The sequence below is a fragment of the Thalassophryne amazonica genome, chromosome 1 (assembly GCF_902500255.1).
Source record: "Thalassophryne amazonica chromosome 1, fThaAma1.1, whole genome shotgun sequence".
NCBI lineage: Eukaryota > Metazoa > Chordata > Actinopteri > Batrachoidiformes > Batrachoididae > Thalassophryne > Thalassophryne amazonica.
In genome coordinates, this window is record NC_047103.1 from 8,543,429 (window position 1) to 8,557,012 (window position 13,584).

General features: G+C 41.3%; 1 protein-coding gene across 3 annotated transcripts in view; it reads right to left on the minus strand.

Annotated features, from left to right (window-relative positions):
- Positions 1-13,584, minus strand: part of sema5a (sema domain, seven thrombospondin repeats (type 1 and type 1-like), transmembrane domain (TM) and short cytoplasmic domain, (semaphorin) 5A) — a 447,076-nt gene that overhangs the window by 366,799 nt on the left and 66,693 nt on the right. The gene's annotated exons all lie outside the window — the stretch shown is intronic.

The window sequence follows — 13,584 nt, forward strand, 5'->3', positions numbered from 1 at the left end:
GACTGGTTTGTGAACAATATTTGAGGGAAATGGTGATATTGTGTATGTGGAAAAAGTTTTAGATCTTTTAGTTCATCTCATACAAAATGGGAGCAAAACCAAAAGTGTTGCGTTTATATTTTTGTTGAGTGTATATCAACACATAAAGCGGTTTCGCAGCGCAAGAGAGAGGCCAGCCACTGATGTCATGGCACCGCTCTGATTGGCTGTCACCCCGCCACTCAAAAAAAAACAAAAAAAACAAAACAGAATAAAACAGAATGTGACATTTTAACCTCTTAAAATAGGTCAAGGTTAGCCATCTATGAACTTGTCCAAGGTCTGTGTCCCAAGAATGTTCCATGTAAATGTGAAGACTCTGGCAGAAATAGGACTGCACAGACAGATGGACAGACAGACAGAGGGACACAAAGTCTTCGCAATGCCTGATGGCAATATTTGATGGCCTTGGGTAATAAATTACAACAATGCACAAAATTCCCAAACTAAAGAATTGATAATAGAGAAAAACAGCGTGACGTTGAGGAGTGACATTTCCTAAATAAATTACCATATTTTCCAGAGTGTAAGTTGCACCTGTTATAGAACTTTTCTTGGTGAGGGAAAACCCTAAAATAAGTTGCACTGGAATATAAGGGTGATTCTTTAACTACGGGCACTATTGGCCTTGTAAATGTAATTTCAACCACACCATTGCCTTACAATATAAAGCGCCTTGGGGCAACTGTTTGTTGTGATTTGGCGCTATATACATGTGCTCTGATGTCACTGTTTATCTCCATAGAAACTACCCAAACAATCTTTCATACAAACTGTTTAAAGGGACATTACAGTGTTGTGGTGGAAATTACGGCAATAGTGTGTAACAACTACATTTTGTTTAAAAAAATCACAACAGTTGTATGACACTGAATACCCCAATTATGTTTTGATTATTTTACTGATATTTTATTCAGAGATATTTTAAAACATTAGAAAAAACGTTTCTTTACCATTCATTTTTATCATTGAAGATCAAAAGTCTGGGTGTGGGACAAGCACAAAACGACAATATTTGCATATAATGATGCTGAAAAAAGGTGAAAAAGTCATCATACACTACTAGAACAAATTTCTTAAAACACTTTTATTGTAAAGATAACTATAAAAGTGTGAAATTTCCCCTTTTTTCTGTTTTTCATACAATATGATCAATGGACATAATAAGTGCTCGTAGTCTAAGAATCACCCATAAATCACTTTTTTTTTCTTTTTCTTTTTTTTTTTTGCTGTACTATCAGCTCATTAATTTGGGATTTTTGTGCATTGTTGAAATGTACTTCTTATTATTAGCATTTATTCTTTTATTGTTGGAGTTTACTTTATTTAGCACTTTATTTAGCACTTTACAAATACTTACGACAACTATTATTACCAATAACAAACGCCTGATTTTTCGGTGTATGAATTGCACCTGAGTATAAGTCGCAGGGCCTCCTAGTCTAGTAAAAAACCCACAACTCGTACTCCAGAAAATACCATATATATATGATTAATTCAGATTAATTGCAAAGCTTGTAATTAACTAGATACTTTTTTAATCACCTGACAGCACTAGTTTACACCTTTCCTGATTGCATAAAATGTCCTGCAACGCTACTTTTACCAGAGATTACACCTGTTTTTCAGGCCACAATTAGGTATCAGATTTCCTTTTTGCACCAAAAATGTACACAATTGGTAAGAAATTTGGGACCATGTGAATAGCAATGCAGAGTTGGATACGCCCCCAAATGCACTTGCCCTATATGCTTTAGATCCAGCGTGCCCACCCAGTCGATCACATGAAACATCCTGTAATCACTGGATTCATCGAGAGGATTTAGTGCTGCTAACTGATGCAGAAGGTGGCAGCAATGCAGCAATAAGGATGCCGGCTGCCGTTAAACACCATAGAAGAAGAAGAAGAAGAAGAAGAAAAGAAGAAGAAGAAGAAGAAGAAGAAGAGTGAGGGGATGTGTTTGAGGGGAACCTCAAACTGCAGCAGTCTGCTGTGGACAGATTTGAGTATAATACAGTGCAGAGTGGTGAAAAATCCTGCAGCTGTCTCAGGAAGTCTGCAAAGACAGCAGCTGACGCGTGCCAGACGCCGAGGCTTCTGTCTGAGCTCTCCTCAATGTCAAGAAAGCACTGTTCACAGGGAGCCAGTTGTCACAACAATTTGCAGCACCGCAGTGGCTTAAATTTCAGAGAAGAAACATCGGGTTTGTCACCGCTGTCCCAAAACTACATCTCACTGAGATTTGATATTTCCATAACAGCCTGAGAAAGGTAACACAAAGGTTATGACAGCAAAGAAAATCTTACACAGCTGAAGATGATCAGAACAATTCAAGAATTTCTCAACGTTTACCTGCAGGTGTGACGCACATGCAACAAACACTGCTTCAATTTCAAAATTTAATTTATTAAAATTAATACACAGGCAGTTGTCTAAGGGTGGTCTCCTTTTACTGATTTTTGGCCACAATTTTCATCCTGATTCCAAAATTGAGGAGACAGTCTATTAAAATAGAAGGCAAAATTCATATCAACTATTATATGACACTCAAATAGACCCTTGTCATTTGATTGGTGGATTCTACATCACGTGACATTCACTATTTGTTCCACTGCATGGGCGACATCACTAGCATGTATTTTAGGTACAATCTGTCCATTTTCGTTCTATCAATTTCCCACTAGTTTCTCATAAAAAAAAAAATTTCCATGATACAAGGAAGGTAAATCCAGCAGGTGCAGTGTTCACAAGAACATCTTTAGTGGCTACTGAAGCAACAAGTAATATCAAACAAATCTACTAATATAAGCAACAGGTTGATCGTCATTAGAGGCCCACAGCAGCTTATAATAAAAGGTTCTTGAAATGGAGTAATATCTCCACCTGGTGGGACATTTACCATATATGTGGGCACAAGAGAGTTTCACCAAGAGCTCCAGTACTGAATGTTTTCCATTTGTGCAATGGATTGGCCCCAATTTACGTCCATCTTGCCCCATTTATTAAAACAGCAGGGATGGCTGATAGATAAGGAAGTAGACCCTTGTCATTTGATTGGTGGATTCTATGTCACATGACATTATTTATCTGATGTCACTAGCATGCATTTTTGGTACTATCCCTGCATTTTTCTCCTAGCCGATTCACATTACTGGACAGCTCCATTAGCTTCTTGTAAAAATACTTCCATGAAACGAGGAAGATAAATCCAACAGCCACAGTGCCCACGGGAACATCTTCAGCAGCATTCAGTGTCCCACAGCAGCCTATAATCAAGGTTATTGAAATGGAGCTATAGCGCCACATGGTGGATATGTACCATTAAGGCAGGTACAACAGAATTTCACGAAGAGTTCTAGTAATGAAAGTTTTGCAAGAGTTGAAAAATGGAACGTGCCGTTCAGCGAGGCGTGACCAGTTTTCCACTGTTCTGAATCATGATGCATCTCAATGTTACAAACCACCAATTACACCCAGTGTCAGACCGTGACGAGTACCTGATTATGTTTTGTGCCAAAACATAGACATTGCAATTTGGCAACAGGCAACTGGCCCAATGCTAGCCTTCTGCATTCCAAAGAGCAAGGACACAATATGATTTGACAACATAAAGCACAAAAGACTTAAGTGTTACCATGATGTTAACCACAGTCGAAATGAGAAGAAAGCTTCAGTTATCCAAGACAATCTTCCACCATCCAGCTGGAAATGTGAAATCACTAAGTGAGGCCATATTTTTTGAGTTTGGAATGATCCAATTACTAATACTGTAATCGATCATCACAGCTTTACTGCAGACAGAATATGACTGGAGGAATGATGGATGAATTCTCTTATAGATAGATTCCGCTGCAGGGGAGGTCGGGCCGCTTTGATTACACTTGTGCTAAATGCATGAAGCCTGCAGCTACATAGCATTCATCTACTCTGCAGAGCTGAAAAGACAAAGTACTGAACTCAGTGGGCTGAAAATCCTTAATTTTGGACATTAAATTTAGGGTGTTTCAGTGCTGCTTTAATCATTTAACAGGCAATAGCTCAGATTTACATTAAAGGAGCATGTGCTAGTCATCACTGTTCCATATAGACAGGCACGCGGATAGGAGACGTCAGAAGACCAGACCCAACTGTGGGATGTACCACCAGTAGATATAGGGGGAGGCTGACATCAAGAAATCCTACCAATTGGAACGCAAAGGCTGGGCTGTAGGACAGCACAGAGACTCCGATCACGGCAGCACAAAAACAGACCCACAGAGACAGGATCTACCATAGGAGAGAGGACTTGAGGCATCCCTGAGACAATCCACCACATAGGGGCAAGGTGCAAAAAGCAAAGTGGGACAGTATACATTAAGAGGCACAACATCTGTGCCAAATATGGACTGGAAGTATCAAAGTCCAAGTGAGAAACACCACCAAAGGTTAAAAACAGTAGTGCTTCAGTGCTGTGGGACTTCGATGTCCAGACAGACAAACAAACAGGTGCTGGCCAACTGACCGGCGTAGTGGTGGTTGACAAGGAGCAGAAAAGGGCAGTTCTACTCTGAAGACTCAGGGAACAAGAAAAAGTTCAAGATTTTAATCCACGGTGATATTCTACAGAATGTTAGAACAGTTTTTGGCAGCGGTCCCAGTCATGACAGTGTAAGGGTCCACAGATCTCGGATCCTGCCACTGGAAGATGGCAGTAGCAGAGCCTGCCTCCAGGTGTCAAACAGTGACATCTAGAGTCAGTTCGTGGAGGGGTGGAGGAGGTAGTGTTCAGGTCAGCAACTGCAACGGGGTGAGTTACTGCTGACATTTTTAAACAACGTGCATGTGGAGCAGCCAGTCTTTTTTGCTTCTGCGTTGTGTTTGTTGACTCCTCCCACTCGCTCACCTCGGGATGCAAACTCATGATCTCTGGCATGGGAGGTGGATGCTCTAACCAGGAGGCCATGAACACATCCTTCTGGCCCTGTGACAAGAGAGTCCTATTAGCTGTTGGGGAGTGAGGTGTACTGACTACTATTGCACAGTGACTCCTTCTGGCCTCTGTCAAACATAGTCGTGAGTTAATGAATGAAAGAGGACCAGTTCCTTCCTGTTCAAGGTGACTCTGAATAAAAGTCCTTGTGGAATTTGAATAAAAGCTCTTGGGGCTGTGACCCCCAAACTGGGACAATGTCTCAAGATCTGAGGTCTCTGTCCAGAGAAGTGTAGTCGTAAGAACAGCTGAAAAAGTGAACAAGACCCTCAAACTCTCAGGACCTGAGCACAGTGCATTTATATGCTGTAATTTGCTGTTTTGTTTCATTTTTTTCCATACTTCATCTTGTAACCTTTCCAAGGGAGATTTTTTAAATACTTCTAATTTAAATGCATACGCTTGCACTTTGATTCAAACAATACGCTGTACGTTTTATGCCCCCCACCCCACCAACATGTTCAAACTGCAGCAAAGCATTTAGAAAAAAAAAAAAAATCAGTTACTCGTTAAACTGGTTGTTCACTGACAAATTTCCCATTGGTCAAATCCAAAGGGAGGTGCAGGGCAGGGAAAAGTGCATCATGATCAATCGTCCCACGTTTCTTGCAATCAACACATCCAAGATAACGAGCCTAACAGGCTGCCAACAACTCCTACAGCTCAGTAATTATATGCCCGAAAAATAACAACAAGCACCTCTTTGGAAAAAGAATCACACACACACACACACACACACACACACACACACACACACACACACACACACACACACATAGACGGGGAGGGAAGCATACGGAAGCTGCCGCGAGAGGACTCGTCTGACTGGATCTGAGGAAATGTGGCAGGAGGGATAGTAAATTAGCTCTTGGCTCCAGTGGAACCAATTAATTACCTGGAAGTGTGCACGAGTGCATGTCTGTATGCGTGCACAATGAGTGACTGGTCGTAGTAATTTGGCCCGTTAACATCACAGACACTCAAAATTACAGAACTTTATCGAAGAAACGAGAGGCAGCACAAGCAGCTGTTTTAACACACAGAGGTGGTCTGAGACTGAGTCCTTATCCTCAAGAATGTCTCCCAAAGGTGCAGTGGAACAGCGCCGGAGCAGGAAGCAGACTGAGCCTAGGGGGACGCCATGTGATCGCGTCTCTACAAGACCGGGCAGACATGTAGGTCGATCTCGCTCCGTCTCGCCTCCCTTTTTTCCTCTCGCCATCGTCTGTCTGACGCTTTCTTTTTATGTGAGCAACAGTGAGGAGCAGTCTTCTTCAGGATTGTGTTTCAGTCCACTGTCACAGATCAAGCCGCTACAAAAATAGAGACACTCAGGATCAACGTGAGGATGGATTGAGGCCATGTGAAGGAAAAAAAAACTTCAGTCCAGTAAAGGGCTACTTCAGTAATCTCTCTCTCAGTTATTAAGTGCTTAAAAAATGAAGGACTGCACACTGGCGATTGTGAGGTGGTTCAGTCACATGTCTGATCCCAGACAACATCACCCACACATTCAATGCTGAACAAATACTTTCCTAATTTCAATCCCTCCAACCAAAAAAATTAGCTCAAAATCTCCGTCAAAGAGCTCCGTCAAAGGTTTCCAGTTTTTTTTTTTACTTTATTTATTCATGAGTCAACTTCTTTACGGAACATCTCAGGATACATGAGAAATCAGGCCAGATGCCAACTCGCTCCCAGGTACGAACTGGTCCCGGGGCTAAACCTACCCCTACCCTAACCCGGGCCAAGTTCTGGCTGGCAACATAAAGACTTTCTGTTTAGACAACACGGACTATTACACTGTCCAAATGAGAGAAGTGCATGTGATATACGTCCCCCTGATGGGCACAAGGTACTACAAGGGCAGCCATGAAAGATCATTAAAAACTAATTTTAAAATGTCACTGGTTTTCAATGTTCTAATAAAGCTTAAACTATCTAAAATATTATTATTAATCACAGTAATAAAGCAAAGCCATAGGATTTAAATCAAGTCATGGTATACGTCCTGCAAGTTATATACAGAAAAACCATACAGTTGTTCTCAACAAAAATAATAATAATAATGACGACTATTTATATACAACTTTCCCAGGAATCAAAGAACTAAACAAAATAAACTCTAAGCCAATAATAAAACGTACACTACAACAATGCACAAAAATCCCAAATTAAAAGAGCTGATAATACAGAAAAAAGGTGCAACTTATACTCGATTTACAACCTTACCAACCCTACACTACACTGGCAAAGAAAACCTCCATCGGGCATTAAAGAGACAGCAAAAAATAAATAGATATAATGCACGAGCAAAACATTATCCAGCGTCGTCCTGCCAATAGAAAATTCAGGTGTTCTGAGGAGAAGTTTTGGAGGACTCATTGTATAAGTATTAACTTTGTTATTCTTTGTGGATCTCATGTGACTAGTATCAGCGGTGTTTCTGGTGTCATGGTACGTATGCACATATTAAAATAGATGGTTTATAAGCCTATTTACATCCTGCATAGATGGGAGTGTATGTTTTTTTTCTGTGTCTTTGAAATTCATCGCATTAAAACAGGCTAACTTTTAACATCAGGGCTCAGTGATTAGGTTTCTGCTGAGAGGCGGTAATTGCATTTCCTTCTGTGTGATCCAGAGTATTTTCCCACTGAGACAAGCCAAGCTGTTTTTGAAGAAGCACAACAACATGCACGTCTCATTGCTTTCATAAGCTTAGCCATATTCTCTAAGGGGTACACTGCGAAAGCCTGGAAGAGTACGGGCAACAGTCAAAAAGAATCATCTGTGGCGAGATCTTCATCAATGCAGCTGCTGAGCTCCTCGTGGAGGCATCTTCGAACCAGTACCAAAGTTATAATGTCACACAACACCAAAGTATCAACAGATTAGTTGGGATTTTAGTAGTTTCCGAACCACATGGAGTTTCAAGCCTTCTACTGGCTGTTCCAGTTCTTCTCTTGGGGTCACCATGGGGTTTTTCCTGCATAGAGTCAAATTTTGTGCTGCCTTGGTGGCATCAATACCAGACCTTGCCCAAAGTAAAGGTTTGCCCAGTCAAGCACAAATAATTCATAGTCTTCCTTGTTCAATGTTATTTTGCGGTATAATCATTATAGCAGGCACGCGAGCACATTCATTTCATCAGCGTACATGTTGGAAGAACATCTCAATCAGATTCTGCTGCTGGGTAGTGGAATTTATCAGTGCAGCACAAACTGTCCGAACACCTGGAAAAAAATATTTTACAGAGTCAGTTCGTGCGGTAAGTTTTTCTTTGTGAAATTGTACGTGTTGTTGTGTATGTGACAGAGCGTCAGCAGGGTCAATTTAACGCTGTCCCTCTATAGCAAAAACAGCAACTATACAAAGTATGCAGAATGTGCAGCTTGTCAACAAAGTCAACACACATTTCCAGACACACAAATACTGACTTATCTTCTTGAAACAATCTTTGAAGTTTGCATTTAGTGAGCCCAACAGTGTCATGAAGCAGTAGTTTGAATCAGAGGTGGGAGTAAGTTACTGTCAAGTCATTCTCAAGTCATCAATCTGAAAGTCCCAAGTCAAGTCTCAAGTCAGCTTGCAAACAATTGGTGGTCATTATGACTTGAGACTTGACTTAGGACTTGCTGATTCGTGACTTGATGGTGACTTACTCCCACCTCTGGTTTGAATCACCTTGTTAAGACACATTCTGGAGTCAGAGATGCAATGTTTTTGTTGGTAATAAAAAAGAAAGCTGGCCAAAGGAAAAAAGAAAAAACAGTGGTGTTAGATATGACAACATTAAACTGCTTCGTTTAAGTGTCGAAGCAAAGTAATTCAGTTAAAGCTTTGATAATTTTGTCAGACTAATGCCTTCTTCTGGATTCTCTGTTAGGTGTCACCACAGCAGCTCATTGTCATACTGACATCCGCTGGTATATTACTGTGATTAAAAGCAATTCCTTTTGGGTCCACCAGCAAGTAAAATGATAGTAACGCGTTGTTGCAGCAATCCTTCAGTGTCAAGGAAGATTCCCAGACAGGCTGGTGGATGCGGAGAAAACTACATCACAGAGAAAACTACAGCCAGGGTCAATCTGAAGATGCCTGTGCATGGGTTTGTTTAACGTGGGAATGCCTTGTACACCAACAAACACATGTTCCTTGACAGATCCTTAGCCTGAACTGCCATTGAGCACTTCTTGTTTCACCAGAACCTCATTAGCGATTTCATGTTCAGGGTTCCTGTTGGGCCTTCATAGTTACTGTAGCAGCCATGGGGCACACAGGTTGGGTTTTGAAACCCTATAGTAACTCTTGACTAAACTCCAAGTCAACGAGCGCTTGGTTTAATCAACTGCTACAGGTTGTTCTGTTAAACTGTGAAATAAACTGCCTCATGTCTCAATTGTTTTCTTCTTCCTTAAGTAATCTGCAAATCTAAAGTGGAGATGTTTATGTGTCATAAAAAAGACACAAACAAAGTAATTCCAGTGATACCCAAGTATCCTCCAAAGAGACCTAGAACCAAGGACATCCAGTCGTCACCAAGTCTATCCCCTCAGTCACATTAGCTCTAAGCAACGAGCGGCCACTCATTTTCATTTAAGTGGGCAATTTACAGAGACAAGAGATAAGCAGCCACTACGTCACCAGCTAGGAGGGACTAAAATAGATGACAATTTATGCAAATGATGAGCAACATGACACAGTGACTGCCAATCAGTGTGAAGGTAGCGTGATGTATGTTGGTTGCTCAATGAAACAAAAAAATAACCCAAGGTGTTACAATATCCTCTGAATGTATAAATCTACAGAAGCGTATTGCATTCACTGGATAAAAAATAAATTGACCGCTGATCTCATAATTACGAGAAAAGATCTTGTAATTACGAGATCAGGATCTCGTAATTATAAGAAAAGATCAGGTGTCTAAATTGTTTTATGTATATACTTCTGTAATTCCAGTCTCTCGGTAAAGAAGCGGGCTGAGCTCAGCCGGTGATAACACACTGCAATCAAACACAAAGTGTGGATTTTCCCCTGAAGTGCTCCTGGATGAATGTCCAGGGAGGAGCATGGGGTGTCTTCCAGCTTTCACTCACACAGCCCCATCAACCACTGAGGGGCTCACTCCCACCCGGGCACATGCCAGTCTGTAAGCCCCGTGCCCCGCCTCGCTGGAGGAGTTTTATTCATCAAGGAATAGTTTAGGGGGAAATCCACACTTTGAGTGAGCCATGGTGTGTGATCACAGTGCAGTGTTGGAGGCTACAAATTGGCCGATTTTCAACTATGACTCGAGAATTCTCACGCTTGTCTTTACCGAGGGAGTGGAAGTATGGAAGCACATTGTATGGAAGCTATTACACACACAGACACACACACACAATAAATAAATAAAAATAGCCTGATCTCGTAATTACGAGATCCTGGTGTCATAATTATGAGAAAAGATCTCATAATTACGAGATCGGCGGTCAAATTGTTTTTTTATCCCGTGAATGCAATCCTGTGTTGTGCACCAACAGCGTTTCCTGTATATTTGTTTTGTGAATTCTGTAATTTGTGTCTGTAGCATGGCTCAAGCAGAGGGTCACCCACCCCTTTGAGTCTGGTCTGCTTGAGATTTCTTCCTCAGAGGGAGTTTTTCCTTACCACTGCTGCTCTGGGGATTAGTAAAGTTAGACCTTACTTGATTTCAGACAACTTTATTGATCCCAAAAAGGGCAAGTACCTCGTCCCAAGCTGTCTCTTTTGTGAAGTAACTTGAGGCAACTCTGTTGTGATTTGGCGCTGTATAAATGAAAATAAACTGAAACTGAAAATTGAATACGCTTCCGCATAAAGCTAATATATTTGGGGGGGTTTTTACTCTTACATTTTGTAAACATTAGCAAGAAATAAACCTTTCTTAGTGTAAAACACTGTACCTGTAACCAGATAACACCTCTGAAGTGATTAACAAGACACCTTATGGAAATGTTAGCATGCTAACTAGCGTTACACGAACATCACAGTAAATGACAAATCAAACTTTTAAACATTGTGCACAATGCCAAGCAACCACAAGCTGGCCACACCCTAGCAACACCCAGCAAGCGACAAACACCAACTGCTTGTTGCTTTCATAGTGTCATACAGCACCTGGTTTCTGTCCCGATGTCAGTGTGTTAGCCCGTGGGGTAGGTAAGATCCTGAGTCTCGGTCTCAACTTTCTAATCAGTTCCACATTTTAAAGGCTTTGTGACGACATCAGCAACAGCAGCAACATCAGTTATTAACACTTCTAACATGGTGCAACATGAATATTCACCACCTCCACACTATTTTAAAAGTACCAAAACTCACAGCTTTAGCAAGCAATCAGTTTCATGACAAACAGCACTGCTGCTAGCTCAAACGTATTCATCACAGACGGCTAACACGATCCCCGTCATTATCTCAGCCACATCAATAGATGCCATCACAGACGTGCCTAGGTCCAAAGGCTTAACGGCCACATTGTCCTTCTCCGCGCGTTCATTAACCAGTGTGACAAAGCCTTTTGTGCAGGTACATTTCCTCTGTAAATGCCAGCTGGAAGGTCACCAGAAACAAAAGCTGACAAAGTGCCAAAGAAAAATTGTAGCTAAATGAGGGTTTTCCCTCACAGCAGGAAGTGCTGGGACGGAAACGTTCCTTAATCCAAGAGGTGAGCCACACGTGTCTCCTTTGGAGGTTTTCATCTATAATGTTGTAATTATGTGACACACTTTGGTAAGAGTTTTATAGCCGGAGGGGACGTAATTGGTTTAAGGAGCTGCCGCACTTTGTAAACAAGGGCATGAGCCAAGACGTCAAACAGAAAACTGAGGCTGAAGCAGATTTTCTCCAGGTGTCATTGCTGATGCTGCTCCCGTGGCGCGTCACACTGCACTCCTACTAATCGTGTCTCAGGATAATGTGTCCATGTCGCCTCTGATCAATGACACTCTGCCCTCTTTAAAAGCATGAAACTTCACACGGAAAGCGTGAATGCACCTTTAAACCACTCTGGCTGAATCCTAAATCACCAACACGCCACGTTAGACCGACACGAGGAAAATATTCAGACACAGGTATGAACACCAGCATGTAGATGAAAATACTGACAACAGACTGCATAGCATATTTTTTCAGAGTATAAACACCATTTATACTCTAGTGGTTAAGGTGTTGGGGCGAGTCCAGAAGATCATGGGTTCAAATCCCCGCCTAACTGGAAAACTGCTAAGGGCCCTTGGGCAAGGCCTTTAATCCCCTATTGCTCCCGGTGTGTAGTGAGCACCTTGTATGGCAAAACCCTGACATCGGGTTGAATGTGAGGCATAATTGTAAAGCGCTTTGAGGGTCTGATGCAGATGGAAAAGTGCTATATAAATGCAGTCCATTATACCATTTATTTGATTTATTTCAGGTTGAGCGGCACAACTTATTAAAAGTACACAACCACGCATAAATATGCCAACTTAAAAAAAAAATCAAATGGAGTATTTGTATTGTCGTGTTTCAAATGCTGTGGGCCATCAATCCATATCATCATTTTTGTCCAGATTGCATCAAATAATGAAAATATCTTTTGCACATTAATAAGTCCATCTGACTTAGTTTTACAATTTAAATGTCCTCATGTTAAGTAACAGCACAGGCTGTGGTGTGCACATGTGCTACAGTGAGTTCTCATATGTGGTTAAACTCACCACCCTGGAGGGAAACACAGTGTAAAAAGTGACTTCCACATATAGAAACAAGGTGGGACTTGTGCTCCAGTGCAGCTATATATATCTGGGGTGTCACAGTACATGGATTTGTGTTGAACTATACGCTTAATGCTACAATTTCCATTTCAGTGCAAAAAAAAAAACAAAAACAAATGTTGGTATGACGGTAAACAAACCTCACGTAAGATTCAGCTTGTTTCTGTTTGTGATCATGTTCGTGATGTTGGGCTCCGTCTGCCACACTGAGCTAAAGATCACAGCGTTCCAATGTGCGCACACAGGGCCGATGTTTTGTTTATTTGTTTATTTTTGGGGGGGTGGAGGTCAGACCCTGTGCGAACTTGATATTGATGCCCTGCTCACAGTCTCCCATGGTCCACGTAATTTGCAGCCACCTGATTTTGAAATGAGAAAAAGAAAACATAAAATCTATTATCTGGTAACTTTCTGCACTTGCTGGTGTTGCCTTAATTTGGAGGTGTTGCGTCCCCTACTGGCCGATCACCGTACATACAGTGTGCGAACTCACAAAATGCAAACAAATCGATGGAACCGACATTGTTCAAAATGAGAGCACATAACACAATTAAAATGCAGAAGAGACAGAGCATGTTTTCTTTAATCAGTCTATAAATGTAACAAATATAAATCACTTCGATAAATAGAGAGAGATTAAAGAGAAGTGAGTTCACACTTCTAAGAAATTCTGAGCATGCAGGTTAGTCACAAAAGCCGTGTCAGGACAAATCACGTATCAAACCCGCTCATAAAGCTGCAAACTGCCACATATCACAGTGTATATTTAACATTTTTGTGTCTGGGCGAAACTACAAAGGCAG